The sequence below is a fragment of the Lissotriton helveticus genome, chromosome 11, assembly GCF_964261635.1.
Source record: "Lissotriton helveticus chromosome 11, aLisHel1.1, whole genome shotgun sequence".
NCBI classification, from domain to species: Eukaryota; Metazoa; Chordata; class Amphibia; order Caudata; family Salamandridae; genus Lissotriton; species Lissotriton helveticus.
In genome coordinates this window covers 39,300,235-39,317,020 of record NC_136072.1, presented here as the reverse complement: position 1 = coordinate 39,317,020, position 16,786 = coordinate 39,300,235, and the positions used below count along the sequence as shown (strand labels likewise).

The 16,786-nt window shown below is 44.0% G+C and overlaps 11 non-coding genes across 11 annotated transcripts; all 11 read right to left on the bottom strand.

The window, feature by feature from the left end:
- Positions 1-1,113: 1,113 nt before the first annotated feature.
- TRNAG-UCC (transfer RNA glycine (anticodon UCC)) lies at positions 1,114-1,185 on the bottom strand. Its single transcript has one exon. It is a non-coding gene; the product is annotated as a tRNA-Gly (tRNA).
- Positions 1,186-2,084: 899 nt separating this feature from the next.
- Positions 2,085-2,156, bottom strand: TRNAG-UCC (transfer RNA glycine (anticodon UCC)). Its single transcript has one exon. It is a non-coding gene; the product is annotated as a tRNA-Gly (tRNA).
- A 2,482-nt stretch (positions 2,157-4,638) lies between these two features.
- Positions 4,639-4,710, bottom strand: TRNAG-UCC (transfer RNA glycine (anticodon UCC)). Its single transcript has one exon. It is a non-coding gene; the product is annotated as a tRNA-Gly (tRNA).
- Positions 4,711-6,217: 1,507 nt separating this feature from the next.
- TRNAG-UCC (transfer RNA glycine (anticodon UCC)) lies at positions 6,218-6,289 on the bottom strand. Its single transcript has one exon. It is a non-coding gene; the product is annotated as a tRNA-Gly (tRNA).
- Positions 6,290-7,188: 899 nt separating this feature from the next.
- Positions 7,189-7,260, bottom strand: TRNAG-UCC (transfer RNA glycine (anticodon UCC)). Its single transcript has one exon. It is a non-coding gene; the product is annotated as a tRNA-Gly (tRNA).
- A 1,501-nt stretch (positions 7,261-8,761) lies between these two features.
- TRNAG-UCC (transfer RNA glycine (anticodon UCC)) lies at positions 8,762-8,833 on the bottom strand. The gene has a single exon. It is a non-coding gene; the product is annotated as a tRNA-Gly (tRNA).
- Positions 8,834-9,732: 899 nt separating this feature from the next.
- TRNAG-UCC (transfer RNA glycine (anticodon UCC)) lies at positions 9,733-9,804 on the bottom strand. The gene has a single exon. It is a non-coding gene; the product is annotated as a tRNA-Gly (tRNA).
- Positions 9,805-11,301: 1,497 nt separating this feature from the next.
- On the bottom strand, positions 11,302-11,373 carry TRNAG-UCC (transfer RNA glycine (anticodon UCC)). Its single transcript has one exon. It is a non-coding gene; the product is annotated as a tRNA-Gly (tRNA).
- An 899-nt stretch (positions 11,374-12,272) lies between these two features.
- TRNAG-UCC (transfer RNA glycine (anticodon UCC)) lies at positions 12,273-12,344 on the bottom strand. The gene has a single exon. It is a non-coding gene; the product is annotated as a tRNA-Gly (tRNA).
- A 2,496-nt stretch (positions 12,345-14,840) lies between these two features.
- TRNAG-UCC (transfer RNA glycine (anticodon UCC)) lies at positions 14,841-14,912 on the bottom strand. The gene has a single exon. It is a non-coding gene; the product is annotated as a tRNA-Gly (tRNA).
- Positions 14,913-16,424: 1,512 nt separating this feature from the next.
- On the bottom strand, positions 16,425-16,496 carry TRNAG-UCC (transfer RNA glycine (anticodon UCC)). Its single transcript has one exon. It is a non-coding gene; the product is annotated as a tRNA-Gly (tRNA).
- Positions 16,497-16,786: the final 290 nt, after the last annotated feature.

Below are 16,786 nucleotides of genomic sequence, written 5' to 3'. Positions count from 1 at the left end.
TGGATCCTTTTACGATCCCTCTCTTGTATTTCAGCAGACACAGATAGTTGAGAAGTCTTTTCTCACATAGCTGGCAAAAGCTTGCGCTTTTACTTGCTGGCAGCCTGGGAATGACAGTTTGGTCCTTGGAAGAAAAATCAAGCAAAATTAGCAGAGGATGGTTTCGATCCATCGACCTCTGGGTTATGGGCCCAGCACGCTTCCGCTGCGCCACTCTGCTCCGTTGTGAAAGTGTTCTCTTTATGCAAATAAGGAGCATTCAGCAGAGTAGAGTGGGATTGGTCGGGCTCTCACCTCATTTGCCTAAGTATATCGCAAGGCATGCTGGGTGCAGAAAAACTTAATCTTCCCCTCTAACAATCAGTCATAACTGAAAGCCAGACACTCTCAGGCACTAGCCGTTTCAAACATTTATCAAGACAGCAGCTCTTGAACCCTCTATATCTCTCTCTGTGATACTAGCGCTAACATGCTCAGGATTTGGCTTTACCTGGGAGCCAGAGATCTACCCGGTGAGGGCTTGCCCGGTGTGAGGCTTTTGAGCGTTTGGGAGCGTTCGGGACGTTGGACAGGAAACTATGCAAATTTCAAGCATCCAACCTTCCTGCTGCAGTGAGAGGCTCTTTCCATGGACATCTGCCTCTTGGATTCCTCTCAACTTGCCTTCTGATAAAACATTTTGTGAGCTGCAGTTACCTTCGACAGCTACGAGGTGGCGCTACATTCAGGTCAGAGCACAAGTATGCAAAAATGTTACGGACTTTGGCCAGATTTATCGGTGGGTCTTGCATATTTTTTTCAGAGGCTAGAAATTGCCTAGAAATGCTTTTTAACATAGAGATGCTGGAGGTATAATGTCTGGTCGGGCCTCAGCCCTTTCATTGCCTGCCCAAAATAACATATTTATTACCAGCACATGTGAATGGCGACTCTGCTTTATGAAACTTATCATATATTAGGACAATGAATATAGCAGAAGGGGCGATTGAGATGTTTGCCTATGTATTTTTTAATTTCTATATATATGGCTGATTAATCTGTTCATGATATTTCCATTTTGTGACATGTTGAACTAAAATATATCCTGCTTGCAGAATACATAAGTATTTGCACTGCGTTGGCCGGGAATCAAACCCGGGTCAACTGCATGGAAGGCAGCTATGCTCACCACTATACCACCAACGCCCTCTGTCATTTATGCTTATTATTGTGTCTCTTTACTTTCAAAGTAAAGGGTGGATCCTTTGACGATCCCTCTCTTGTATTTCAGCAGACACAGATAGTTGAGAAGTCTTTTCTCACATAGCTGGCGCAAGCTTGCGCTTTTCCTTTCTGGCAGCGTGGAAATGACAGCTTGGTCCTTGGAAGGAAAATAAAGCAAATTTAGCAGAGGATGGTTTCGATCCATCGACCTCTGGGTTATGGGCCCAGCACGCTTCCGCTGCGCCACTCTGCTCCTCTGTGAAAGTGTTCTCTTTATGCAGATGAGGAGCATTCAGTGGAGTGACGTGGGCGTTCGGGACGTGAGAGGACGTTGGACAGGAAACTATGCAAATTTGAAGCATCCAACCTTCCTGCTGTAGTCAGAGGCTCTTTCTATGGACATCTGCCTCTTGGATTCCTCTCAACTTGCCCTCTTATGAAACATTTTGTGAGCTGCAGTTACCTCCGATGGCTACAAGGTGGCGCTACATTCAGGTGAGAGCACAAGTATGCCCAAAATGTTAGTGACTTTTGCCAGATTTATCGGTGGATCTTGCATATTTTTTTCAGAGGCTAGATATTGCCTAGAAATGCTTTTTAACATAGAGATGCTGGAGTTATAATGTCTGGTCGGGCCTCAGCCCTTTCATTGTCTGCCCACTGTAACATATTTATTACCAGCACATGTGAGTGGTGACTCTGCTTTATGGAACTTATCATATATTAGGGCAATGAATATAGCAGAAGGGGCGATCGAGATGTTTGCCTACGTATTTGTTTATTTTTTTATATCTGGCTGATTAATCTGTTCATGATATTTCCATTTTGTGACATATTGCATTAAAATATATCCAGCTTGCAGAATATATAAGTATTTGTACTGCGTTGGCCGGGAATCGAACCCGGGTCAACTGCTTGGAAGGCAGCTATGCTCACCACTATACCACCAACGCCCTATGATCTGTATGCTCTCGGTTCTAAACATTACGACCCTGAGTGCAATGTCTATCTTGCACCAGCTTCAACGGTGCATTTGGTTTAGATACCAACATGAAAAGCAGTAGAAAGTTTTTAGCAGAGGGTAAGGAACTGGGATTGAAACCAAGGTCAAAGCTGTGCGGAAGAGAAGAATGGAAAGCAGTAGTACAAATAATAGATATGAACATATAGATGCAGCATGGGAAGCAAAGCAGGGAAGAGAAAGAGAGAACATTCCAGGAAATGCCCAGGAGATAGATAATAGCACAACTAAAAGGGAAGAATGAAATTCAAAGCATGCCCAGAAAAGTGTTTGAAGGTCCCACCAGTCATTTATGCTTATTATTGTGTGTCTTTACTTTCAAAGTACAGGGTGGATCCTTTTACGATCCCTCTCTTGTATTTCAGCAGACACAGATAGTTGAGAAGTCTTTTCTCACATAGCTGGCAAAAGCTTGCGCTTTTACTTGCTGGCAGCCTGGGAATGACAGCTTGGTCCTTGGAAGAAAAATCAAGCAAAATTAGCAGAGGATGGTTTCGATCCATCGACCTCTGGGTTATGGGCCCAGCACGCTTCCGCTGCGCCACTCTGCTCCGTTGTGAAAGTGTTCTCTTTATGCAAATAAGGAGCATTCAGCAGAGTAGAGTGGGATTGGTCGGGCTCTCACCTCATTTGCCTAAGTATATCGCAAGGCATGCTGGGTGCAGAAAAACTTAATCTTCCCCTCTCACAATCAGTCATAACTGAAAGCCAGACACTCTCAGGCACTAGCCGTTTCAAACATTTATCAAGACAGCAGCTCTTGAACCCTCTATATCTCCCTCTGTGATACTAGCGCTAACATGCTCAGGATTTGGCTTTACCTGGGAGCCAGAGATCTACCCGGTGAGGCTTGCCCGGTGTGAGGCTTTTGAGCGTTTGGGAGCGTTCGGGACGTTGGACAGGAAACTATGCAAATTTCAAGCATCCAACCTTCCTGCTGCAGTGAGAGGCTCTTTCCATGGACATCTGCCTCTTGGATTCCTCTCAACTTGCCTTCTGATAAAACATTTTGTGAGCTGCAGTTACCTTCGACAGCTACGAGGTGGCGCTACATTCAGGTCAGAGCACAAGTATGCAAAAATGTTACGGACTTTGGCCAGATTTATCGGTGGGTCTTGCATATTTTTTTCAGAGGCTAGAAATTGCCTAGAAATGCTTTTTAACATAGAGATGCTGGAGGTATAATGTCTGGTCGGGCCTCAGCCCTTTCATTGCCTGCCCAAAATAACATATTTATTACCAGCACATGTGAATGGCGACTCTGCTTTATGAAACTTATCATATATTAGGACAATGAATATAGCAGAAGGGGCGATTGAGATGTTTGCCTACGTATTTTTTAATTTCTATATATATGGCTGATTAATCTGTTCATGATATTTCCATTTTGTGACATGTTGAACTAAAATATATCCTGCTTGCAGAATACATAAGTATTTGCACTGCGTTGGCCGGGAATCAAACCCGTGTCAACTGCATGGAAGGCAGCTATGCTCACCACTATACCACCAACGCCCTCTGTCATTTATGCTTATTATTGTGTCTCTTTACTTTCAAAGTAAAGGGTGGATCCTTTGACGATCCCTCTCTTGTATTTCAGCAGACACAGATAGTTGAGAAGTCTTTTCTCACATAGCTGGCGCAAGCTTGCGCTTTTCCTTTCTGGCAGCGTGGAAATGACAGCTTGGTCCTTGGAAGGAAAATAAAGCAAATTTAGCAGAGGATGGTTTCGATCCATCGACCTCTGGGTTATGGGCCCAGCACGCTTCCGCTGCGCCACTCTGCTCCTCTGTGAAAGTGTTCTCTTTATGCAGATGAGGAGCATTCAGTGGAGTGACGTGGGCGTTCGGGACGTGAGAGGACGTTGGACAGGAAACTATGCAAATTTGAAGCATCCAACCTTCCTGCTGTAGTCAGAGGCTCTTTCTATGGACATCTGCCTCTTGGATTCCTCTCAACTTGCCCTCTTATGAAACATTTTGTGAGCTGCAGTTACCTCCGATGGCTACAAGGTGGCGCTACATTCAGGTGAGAGCACAAGTATGCCCAAAATGTTAGTGACTTTTGCCAGATTTATCGGTGGATCTTGCATATTTTTTTCAGAGGCTAGATATTGCCTAGAAATGCTTTTTAACATAGAGATGCTGGAGTTATAATGTCTGGTCGGGCCTCAGCCCTTTCATTGTCTGCCCACTGTAACATATTTATTACCAGCACATGTGAGTGGTGACTCTGCTTTATGGAACTTATCATATATTAGGGCAATGAATATAGCAGAAGGGGCGATCGAGATGTTTGCCTACGTATTTGTTTATTTTTTTATATCTGGCTGATTAATCTGTTCATGATATTTCCATTTTGTGACATATTGCATTAAAATATATCCAGCTTGCAGAATATATAAGTATTTGTACTGCGTTGGCTGGGAATCGAACCCGGGTCAACTGCTTGGAAGGCAGCTATGCTCACCACTATACCACCAACGCCCTATGATCTGTATGCTCTCGGTTCTAAACATTACGACCCTGAGTGCAATGTCTATCTTGCACCAGCTTCAACGGTGCATTTGGTTTAGATACCAACATGAAAAGCAGTAGAAAGTTTTTAGCAGAGGGTAAGGAACTGGGATTGAAACCAAGGTCAAAGCTGTGCGGAAGAGAAGAATGGAAAGCAGTAGTACAAATAATAGATATGAACATATAGATGCAGCATGGGAAGCAAAGCAGGGAAGAGAAAGAGAGAACATTCCAGGAAATGCCCAGGAGATAGATAATAGCACAACTAAAAGGGAAGAATGAAATTCAAAGCATGCCCAGAAAAGTGTTTGAAGGTCCCACCAGTCATTTATGCTTATTATTGTGTGTCTTTACTTTCAAAGTACAGGGTGGATCCTTTTACGATCCCTCTCTTGTATTTCAGCAGACACAGATAGTTGAGAAGTCTTTTCTCACATAGCTGGCAAAAGCTTGCGCTTTTACTTGCTGGCAGCCTGGGAATGACAGCTTGGTCCTTGGAAGAAAAATCAAGCAAAATTAGCAGAGGATGGTTTCGATCCATCGACCTCTGGGTTATGGGCCCAGCACGCTTCCGCTGCGCCACTCTGCTCCGTTGTGAAAGTGTTCTCTTTATGCAAATAAGGAGCATTCAGCAGAGTAGAGTGGGATTGGTCGGGCTCTCACCTCATTTGCCTAAGTATATCGCAAGGCATGCTGGGTGCAGAAAAACTTAATCTTCCCCTCTCACAATCAGTCATAACTGAAAGCCAGACACTCTCAGGCACTAGCCGTTTCAAACATTTATCAAGACAGCAGCTCTTGAACCCTCTATATCTCTCTCTGTGATACTAGCGCTAACATGCTCAGGATTTGGCTTTACCTGGGAGCCAGAGATCTACCCGGTGTGAGGCTTTTGAGCGTTTGGGAGCGTTCGGGACGTGAGTGGACGTTGGACAGGAAACTATGCAAATTTCAAGCATCCAACCTTCCTGCTGCAGTGAGAGGCTCTTTCCATGGACATCTGCCTCTTGGATTCCTCTCAACTTGCCTTCTGATAAAACATTTTGTGAGCTGCAGTTACCTTCGACAGCTACGAGGTGGCGCTACATTCAGGTCAGAGCACAAGTATGCAAAAATGTTACGGACTTTGGCCAGATTTATCGGTGGGTCTTGCATATTTTTTTCAGAGGCTAGAAATTGCCTAGAAATGCTTTTTAACATAGAGATGCTGGAGGTATAATGTCTGGTCGGGCCTCAGCCCTTTCATTGCCTGCCCAAAATAACATATTTATTACCAGCACATGTGAATGGCGACTCTGCTTTATGAAACTTATCATATATTAGGACAATGAATATAGCAGAAGGGGCGATTGAGATGTTTGCCTACGTATTTTTTAATTTCTATATATATGGCTGATTAATCTGTTCATGATATTTCCATTTTGTGACATGTTGAACTAAAATATATCCTGCTTGCAGAATACATAAGTATTTGCACTGCGTTGGCCGGGAATCGAACCCGGGTCAACTGCTTGGAAGGCAGCTATGCTCACCACTATACCACCAACGCCCTCTGTCATTTATGCTTATTATTGTGTCTCTTTACTTTCAAAGTAAAGGGTGGATCCTTTGACGATCCCTCTCTTGTATTTCAGCAGACACAGATAGTTGAGAAGTCTTTTCTCACATAGCTGGCGCAAGCTTGCGCTTTTCCTTTCTGGCAGCGTGGAAATGACAGCTTGGTCCTTGGAAGGAAAATAAAGCAAATTTAGCAGAGGATGGTTTCGATCCATCGACCTCTGGGTTATGGGCCCAGCACGCTTCCGCTGCGCCACTCTGCTCCTCTGTGAAAGTGTTCTCTTTATGCAGATGAGGAGCATTCAGTGGAGTGACGTGGGCGTTCGGGACGTGAGAGGACGTTGGACAGGAAACTATGCAAATTTGAAGCATCCAACCTTCCTGCTGTAGTCAGAGGCTCTTTCTATGGACATCTGCCTCTTGGATTCCTCTCAACTTGCCCTCTTATGAAACATTTTGTGAGCTGCAGTTACCTCCGATGGCTACAAGGTGGCGCTACATTCAGGTGAGAGCACAAGTATGCCCAAAATGTTAGTGACTTTTGCCAGATTTATCGGTGGATCTTGCATATTTTTTTCAGAGGCTAGATATTGCCTAGAAATGCTTTTTAACATAGAGATGCTGGAGTTATAATGTCTGGTCGGGCCTCAGCCCTTTCATTGTCTGCCCACTGTAACATATTTATTACCAGCACATGTGAGTGGTGACTCTGCTTTATGGAACTTATCATATATTAGGGCAATGAATATAGCAGAAGGGGCGATCGAGATGTTTGCCTACGTATTTGTTTATTTTTTTATATCTGGCTGATTAATCTGTTCATGATATTTCCATTTTGTGACATATTGCATTAAAATATATCCAGCTTGCAGAATATATAAGTATTTGTACTGCGTTGGCCGGGAATCGAACCCGGGTCAACTGCTTGGAAGGCAGCTATGCTCACCACTATACCACCAACGCCCTATGATCTGTATGCTCTCGGTTCTAAACATTACGACCCTGAGTGCAATGTCTATCTTGCACCAGCTTCAACGGTGCATTTGGTTTAGATACCAACATGAAAAGCAGTAGAAAGTTTTTAGCAGAGGGTAAGGAACTGGGATTGAAACCAAGGTCAAAGCTGTGCGGAAGAGAAGAATGGAAAGCAGTAGTACAAATAATAGATATGAACATATAGATGCAGCATGGGAAGCAAAGCAGGGAAGAGAAAGAGAGAACATTCCAGGAAATGCCCAGGAGATAGATAATAGCACAACTAAAAGGGAAGAATGAAATTCAAAGCATGCCCAGAAAAGTGTTTGAAGGTCCCACCAGTCATTTATGCTTATTATTGTGTGTCTTTACTTTCAAAGTACAGGGTGGATCCTTTTACGATCCCTCTCTTGTATTTCAGCAGACACAGATAGTTGAGAAGTCTTTTCTCACATAGCTGGCAAAAGCTTGCGCTTTTACTTGCTGGCAGCCTGGGAATGACAGCTTGGTCCTTGGAAGAAAAATCAAGCAAAATTAGCAGAGGATGGTTTCGATCCATCGACCTCTGGGTTATGGGCCCAGCACGCTTCCGCTGCGCCACTCTGCTCCGTTGTGAAAGTGTTCTCTTTATGCAAATAAGGAGCATTCAGCAGAGTAGAGTGGGATTGGTCGGGCTCTCACCTCATTTGCCTAAGTATATCGCAAGGCATGCTGGGTGCAGAAAAACTTAATCTTCCCCTCTAACAATCAGTCATAACTGAAAGCCAGACACTCTCAGGCACTAGCCGTTTCAAACATTTATCAAGACAGCAGCTCTTGAACCCTCTATATCTCTCTCTGTGATACTAGCGCTAACATGCTCAGGATTTGGCTTTACCTGGGAGCCAGAGATCTACCCGGTGAGGGTGAGGCTTTTGAGCGTTTGGGAGCGTTCGGGACGTTGGACAGGAAACTATGCAAATTTCAAGCATCCAACCTTCCTGCTGCAGTGAGAGGCTCTTTCCATGGACATCTGCCTCTTGGATTCCTCTCAACTTGCCTTCTGATAAAACATTTTGTGAGCTGCAGTTACCTTCGACAGCTACGAGGTGGCGCTACATTCAGGTCAGAGCACAAGTATGCAAAAATGTTACGGACTTTGGCCAGATTTATCGGTGGGTCTTGCATATTTTTTTCAGAGGCTAGAAATTGCCTAGAAATGCTTTTTAACATAGAGATGCTGGAGGTATAATGTCTGGTCGGGCCTCAGCCCTTTCATTGCCTGCCCAAAATAACATATTTATTACCAGCACATGTGAATGGCGACTCTGCTTTATGAAACTTATCATATATTAGGACAATGAATATAGCAGAAGGGGCGATTGAGATGTTTGCCTACGTATTTTTTAATTTCTATATATATGGCTGATTAATCTGTTCATGATATTTCCATTTTGTGACATGTTGAACTAAAATATATCCTGCTTGCAGAATACATAAGTATTTGCACTGCGTTGGCCGGGAATCGAACCCGGGTCAACTGCTTGGAAGGCAGCTATGCTCACCACTATACCACCAACGCCCTCTGTCATTTATGCTTATTATTGTGTCTCTTTACTTTCAAAGTAAAGGGTGGATCCTTTGACGATCCCTCTCTTGTATTTCAGCAGACACAGATAGTTGAGAAGTCTTTTCTCACATAGCTGGCGCAAGCTTGCGCTTTTCCTTTCTGGCAGCGTGGAAATGACAGCTTGGTCCTTGGAAGGAAAATAAAGCAAATTTAGCAGAGGATGGTTTCGATCCATCGACCTCTGGGTTATGGGCCCAGCACGCTTCCGCTGCGCCACTCTGCTCCTCTGTGAAAGTGTTCTCTTTATGCAGATGAGGAGCATTCAGTGGAGTGACGTGGGCGTTCGGGACGTGAGAGGACGTTGGACAGGAAACTATGCAAATTTGAAGCATCCAACCTTCCTGCTGTAGTCAGAGGCTCTTTCTATGGACATCTGCCTCTTGGATTCCTCTCAACTTGCCCTCTTATGAAACATTTTGTGAGCTGCAGTTACCTCCGATGGCTACAAGGTGGCACTACATTCAGGTGAGAGCACAAGTATGCCCAAAATGTTAGTGACTTTTGCCAGATTTATCGGTGGATCTTGCATATTTTTTTCAGAGGCTAGATATTGCCTAGAAATGCTTTTTAACATAGAGATGCTGGAGTTATAATGTCTGGTCGGGCCTCAGCCCTTTCATTGTCTGCCCACTGTAACATATTTATTACCAGCACATGTGAGTGGTGACTCTGCTTTATGGAACTTATCATATATTAGGGCAATGAATATAGCAGAAGGGGCGATCGAGATGTTTGCCTACGTATTTGTTTATTTTTTTATATCTGGCTGATTAATCTGTTCATGATATTTCCATTTTGTGACATATTGCATTAAAATATATCCAGCTTGCAGAATATATAAGTATTTGTACTGCGTTGGCCGGGAATCGAACCCGGGTCAACTGCTTGGAAGGCAGCTATGCTCACCACTATACCACCAACGACCTATGATCTGTATGCTCTCGGTTCTAAACATTACGACCCTGAGTGCAATGTCTATCTTGCACCAGCTTCAACGGTGCATTTGGTTTAGATACCAACATGAAAAGCAGTAGAAAGTTTTTAGCAGAGGGTAAGGAACTGGGATTGAAACCAAGGTCAAAGCTGTGCGGAAGAGAAGAATGGAAAGCAGTAGTACAAATAATAGATATGAACATATAGATGCAGCATGGGAAGCAAAGCAGGGAAGAGAAAGAGAGAACATTCCAGGAAATGCCCAGGAGATAGATAATAGCACAACTAAAAGGGAAGAATGAAATTCAAAGCATGCCCAGAAAAGTGTTTGAAGGTCCCACCAGTCATTTATGCTTATTATTGTGTGTCTTTACTTTCAAAGTACAGGGAGGATCCTTTTACGATCCCTCTCTTGTATTTCAGCAGACACAGATAGTTGAGAAGTCTTTTCTCACATAGCTGGCAAAAGCTTGCGCTTTTACTTGCTGGCAGCCTGGGAATGACAGCTTGGTCCTTGGAAGAAAAATCAAGCAAAATTAGCAGAGGATGGTTTCGATCCATCGACCTCTGGGTTATGGGCCCAGCACGCTTCCGCTGCGCCACTCTGCTCCGTTGTGAAAGTGTTCTCTTTATGCAAATAAGGAGCATTCAGCAGAGTAGAGTGGGATTGGTCGGGCTCTCACCTCATTTGCCTAAGTATATCGCAAGGCATGCTGGGTGCAGAAAAACTTAATCTTCCCCTCTAACAATCAGTCATAACTGAAAGCCAGACACTCTCAGGCACTAGCCGTTTCAAACATTTATCAAGACAGCAGCTCTTGAACCCTCTATATCTCTCTCTGTGATACTAGCGCTAACATGCTCAGGATTTGGCTTTACCTGGGAGCCAGAGATCTACCCGGTGTGAGGCTTTTGAGCGTTTGGGAGCGTTCGGGACGTTGGACAGGAAACTATGCAAATTTCAAGCATCCAACCTTCCTGCTGCAGTGAGAGGCTCTTTCCATGGACATCTGCCTCTTGGATTCCTCTCAACTTGCCTTCTGATAAAACATTTTGTGAGCTGCAGTTACCTTCGACAGCTACGAGGTGGCGCTACATTCAGGTCAGAGCACAAGTATGCAAAAATGTTACGGACTTTGGCCAGATTTATCGGTGGGTCTTGCATATTTTTTTCAGAGGCTAGAAATTGCCTAGAAATGCTTTTTAACATAGAGATGCTGGAGGTATAATGTCTGGTCGGGCCTCAGCCCTTTCATTGCCTGCCCAAAATAACATATTTATTACCAGCACATGTGAATGGCGACTCTGCTTTATGAAACTTATCATATATTAGGACAATGAATATAGCAGAAGGGGCGATTGAGATGTTTGCCTACGTATTTTTTAATTTCTATATATATGGCTGATTAATCTGTTCATGATATTTCCATTTTGTGACATGTTGAACTAAAATATATCCTGCTTGCAGAATACATAAGTATTTGCACTGCGTTGGCCGGGAATCGAACCCGGGTCAACTGCTTGGAAGGCAGCTATGCTCACCACTATACCACCAACGCCCTCTGTCATTTATGCTTATTATTGTGTCTCTTTACTTTCAAAGTAAAGGGTGGATCCTTTGACGATCCCTCTCTTGTATTTCAGCAGACACAGATAGTTGAGAAGTCTTTTCTCACATAGCTGGCGCAAGCTTGCGCTTTTCCTTTCTGGCAGCGTGGAAATGACAGCTTGGTCCTTGGAAGGAAAATAAAGCAAATTTAGCAGAGGATGGTTTCGATCCATCGACCTCTGGGTTATGGGCCCAGCACGCTTCCGCTGCGCCACTCTGCTCCTCTGTGAAAGTGTTCTCTTTATGCAGATGAGGAGCATTCAGTGGAGTGACGTGGGCGTTCGGGACGTGAGAGGACGTTGGACAGGAAACTATGCAAATTTGAAGCATCCAACCTTCCTGCTGTAGTCAGAGGCTCTTTCTATGGACATCTGCCTCTTGGATTCCTCTCAACTTGCCCTCTTATGAAACATTTTGTGAGCTGCAGTTACCTCCGATGGCTACAAGGTGGCACTACATTCAGGTGAGAGCACAAGTATGCCCAAAATGTTAGTGACTTTTGCCAGATTTATCGGTGGATCTTGCATATTTTTTTCAGAGGCTAGATATTGCCTAGAAATGCTTTTTAACATAGAGATGCTGGAGTTATAATGTCTGGTCGGGCCTCAGCCCTTTCATTGTCTGCCCACTGTAACATATTTATTACCAGCACATGTGAGTGGTGACTCTGCTTTATGGAACTTATCATATATTAGGGCAATGAATATAGCAGAAGGGGCGATCGAGATGTTTGCCTACGTATTTGTTTATTTTTTTATATCTGGCTGATTAATCTGTTCATGATATTTCCATTTTGTGACATATTGCATTAAAATATATCCAGCTTGCAGAATATATAAGTATTTGTACTGCGTTGGCCAGGAATCGAACCCGGGTCAACTGCTTGGAAGGCAGCTATGCTCACCACTATACCACCAACGCCCTATGATCTGTATGCTCTCGGTTCTAAACATTACGACCCTGAGTGCAATGTCTATCTTGCACCAGCTTCAACGGTGCATTTGGTTTAGATACCAACATGAAAAGCAGTAGAAAGTTTTTAGCAGAGGGTAAGGAACTGGGATTGAAACCAAGGTCAAAGCTGTGCGGAAGAGAAGAATGGAAAGCAGTAGTACAAATAATAGATATGAACATATAGATGCAGCATGGGAAGCAAAGCAGGGAAGAGAAAGAGAGAACATTCCAGGAAATGCCCAGGAGATAGATAATAGCACAACTAAAAGGGAAGAATGAAATTCAAAGCATGCCCAGAAAAGTGTTTGAAGGTCCCACCAGTCATTTATGCTTATTATTGTGTGTCTTTACTTTCAAAGTACAGGGTGGATCCTTTTACGATCCCTCTCTTGTATTTCAGCAGACACAGATAGTTGAGAAGTCTTTTCTCACATAGCTGGCAAAAGCTTGCGCTTTTACTTGCTGGCAGCCTGGGAATGACAGCTTGGTCCTTGGAAGAAAAATCAAGCAAAATTAGCAGAGGATGGTTTCGATCCATCGACCTCTGGGTTATGGGCCCAGCACGCTTCCGCTGCGCCACTCTGCTCCGTTGTGAAAGTGTTCTCTTTATGCAAATAAGGAGCATTCAGCAGAGTAGAGTGGGATTGGTCGGGCTCTCACCTCATTTGCCTAAGTATATCGCAAGGCATGCTGGGTGCAGAAAAACTTAATCTTCCCCTCTAACAATCAGTCATAACTGAAAGCCAGACACTCTCAGGCACTAGCCGTTTCAAACATTTATCAAGACAGCAGCTCTTGAACCCTCTATATCTCTCTCTGTGATACTAGCGCTAACATGCTCAGGATTTGGCTTTACCTGGGAGCCAGAGATCTACCCGGTGAGGGCTTGCCCGGTGTGAGGCTTTTGAGCGTTTGGGAGCGTTCGGGACGTTGGACAGGAAACTATGCAAATTTCAAGCATCCAACCTTCCTGCTGCAGTGAGAGGCTCTTTCCATGGACATCTGCCTCTTGGATTCCTCTCAACTTGCCTTCTGATAAAACATTTTGTGAGCTGCAGTTACCTTCGACAGCTACGAGGTGGCGCTACATTCAGGTCAGAGCACAAGTATGCAAAAATGTTACGGACTTTGGCCAGATTTATCGGTGGGTCTTGCATATTTTTTTCAGAGGCTAGAAATTGCCTAGAAATGCTTTTTAACATAGAGATGCTGGAGGTATAATGTCTGGTCGGGCCTCAGCCCTTTCATTGCCTGCCCAAAATAACATATTTATTACCAGCACATGTGAATGGCGACTCTGCTTTATGAAACTTATCATATATTAGGACAATGAATATAGCAGAAGGGGCGATTGAGATGTTTGCCTACGTATTTTTTAATTTCTATATATATGGCTGATTAATCTGTTCATGATATTTCCATTTTGTGACATGTTGAACTAAAATATATCCTGCTTGCAGAATACATAAGTATTTGCACTGCGTTGGCCGGGAATCGAGGCCGGGAATCGAACCCGGGTCAACTGCATGGAAGGCAGCTATGCTCACCACTATACCACCAACGCCCTCTGTCATTTATGCTTATTATTGTGTCTCTTTACTTTCAAAGTAAAGGGTGGATCCTTTGACGATCCCTCTCTTGTATTTCAGCAGACACAGATAGTTGAGAAGTCTTTTCTCACATAGCTGGCGCAAGCTTGCGCTTTTCCTTTCTGGCAGCGTGGAAATGACAGCTTGGTCCTTGGAAGGAAAATAAAGCAAATTTAGCAGAGGATGGTTTCGATCCATCGACCTCTGGGTTATGGGCCCAGCACGCTTCCGCTGCGCCACTCTGCTCCTCTGTGAAAGTGTTCTCTTTATGCAGATGAGGAGCATTCAGTGGAGTGACGTGGGCGTTCGGGACGTGAGAGGACGTTGGACAGGAAACTATGCAAATTTGAAGCATCCAACCTTCCTGCTGTAGTCAGAGGCTCTTTCTATGGACATCTGCCTCTTGGATTCCTCTCAACTTGCCCTCTTATGAAACATTTTGTGAGCTGCAGTTACCTCCGATGGCTACAAGGTGGCGCTACATTCAGGTGAGAGCACAAGTATGCCCAAAATGTTAGTGACTTTTGCCAGATTTATCGGTGGATCTTGCATATTTTTTTCAGAGGCTAGATATTGCCTAGAAATGCTTTTTAACATAGAGATGCTGGAGTTATAATGTCTGGTCGGGCCTCAGCCCTTTCATTGTCTGCCCACTGTAACATATTTATTACCAGCACATGTGAGTGGTGACTCTGCTTTATGGAACTTATCATATATTAGGGCAATGAATATAGCAGAAGGGGCGATCGAGATGTTTGCCTACGTATTTGTTTATTTTTTTATATCTGGCTGATTAATCTGTTCATGATATTTCCATTTTGTGACATATTGCATTAAAATATATCCAGCTTGCAGAATATATAAGTATTTGTACTGCGTTGGCCGGGAATCGAACCCGGGTCAACTGCTTGGAAGGCAGCTATGCTCACCACTATACCACCAACGCCCTATGATCTGTATGCTCTCGGTTCTAAACATTACGACCCTGAGTGCAATGTCTATCTTGCACCAGCTTCAACGGTGCATTTGGTTTAGATACCAACATGAAAAGCAGTAGAAAGTTTTTAGCAGAGGGTAAGGAACTGGGATTGAAACCAAGGTCAAAGCTGTGCGGAAGAGAAGAATGGAAAGCAGTAGTACAAATAATAGATATGAACATATAGATGCAGCATGGGAAGCAAAGCAGGGAAGAGAAAGAGAGAACATTCCAGGAAATGCCCAGGAGATAGATAATAGCACAACTAAAAGGGAAGAATGAAATTCAAAGCATGCCCAGAAAAGTGTTTGAAGGTCCCACCAGTCATTTATGCTTATTATTGTGTGTCTTTACTTTCAAAGTACAGGGTGGATCCTTTTACGATCCCTCTCTTGTATTTCAGCAGACACAGATAGTTGAGAAGTCTTTTCTCACATAGCTGGCAAAAGCTTGCGCTTTTACTTGCTGGCAGCCTGGGAATGACAGCTTGGTCCTTGGAAGAAAAATCAAGCAAAATTAGCAGAGGATGGTTTCGATCCATCGACCTCTGGGTTATGGGCCCAGCACGCTTCCGCTGCGCCACTCTGCTCCGTTGTGAAAGTGTTCTCTTTATGCAAATAAGGAGCATTCAGCAGAGTAGAGTGGGATTGGTCGGGCTCTCACCTCATTTGCCTAAGTATATCGCAAGGCATGCTGGGTGCAGAAAAACTTAATCTTCCCCTCTCACAATCAGTCATAACTGAAAGCCAGACACTCTCAGGCACTAGCCGTTTCAAACATTTATCAAGACAGCAGCTCTTGAACCCTCTATATCTCTCTCTGTGATACTAGCGCTAACATGCTCAGGATTTGGCTTTACCTGGGAGCCAGAGATCTACCCGGTGAGGGCTTGCCCGGTGTGAGGCTTTTGAGCGTTTGGGAGCGTTCGGGACGTTGGACAGGAAACTATGCAAATTTCAAGCATCCAACCTTCCTGCTGCAGTGAGAGGCTCTTTCCATGGACATCTGCCTCTTGGATTCCTCTCAACTTGCCTTCTGATAAAACATTTTGTGAGCTGCAGTTACCTTCGACAGCTACGAGGTGGCGCTACATTCAGGTCAGAGCACAAGTATGCAAAAATGTTACGGACTTTGGCCAGATTTATCGGTGGGTCTTGCATATTTTTTTCAGAGGCTAGAAATTGCCTAGAAATGCTTTTTAACATAGAGATGCTGGAGGTATAATGTCTGGTCGGGCCTCAGCCCTTTCATTGCCTGCCCAAAATAACATATTTATTACCAGCACATGTGAATGGCGACTCTGCTTTATGAAACTTATCATATATTAGGACAATGAATATAGCAGAAGGGGCGATTGAGATGTTTGCCTACGTATTTTTTAATTTCTATATATATGGCTGATTAATCTGTTCATGATATTTCCATTTTGTGACATGTTGAACTAAAATATATCCTGCTTGCAGAATACATAAGTATTTGCACTGCGTTGGCCGGGAATCGAACCCGGGTCAACTGCATGGAAGGCAGCTATGCTCACCACTATACCACCAACGCCCTCTGTCATTTATGCTTATTATTGTGTCTCTTTACTTTCAAAGTAAAGGGTGGATCCTTTGACGATCCCTCTCTTGTATTTCAGCAGACACAGATAGTTGAGAAGTCTTTTCTCACATAGCTGGCGCAAGCTTGCGCTTTTCCTTTCTGGCAGCGTGGAAATGACAGCTTGGTCCTTGGAAGGAAAATAAAGCAAATTTAGCAGAGGATGGTTTCGATCCATCGACCTCTGGGTTATGGGCCCAGCACGCTTCAGCTGCGCCACTCTGCTCCTCTGTGAAAGTGTTCTC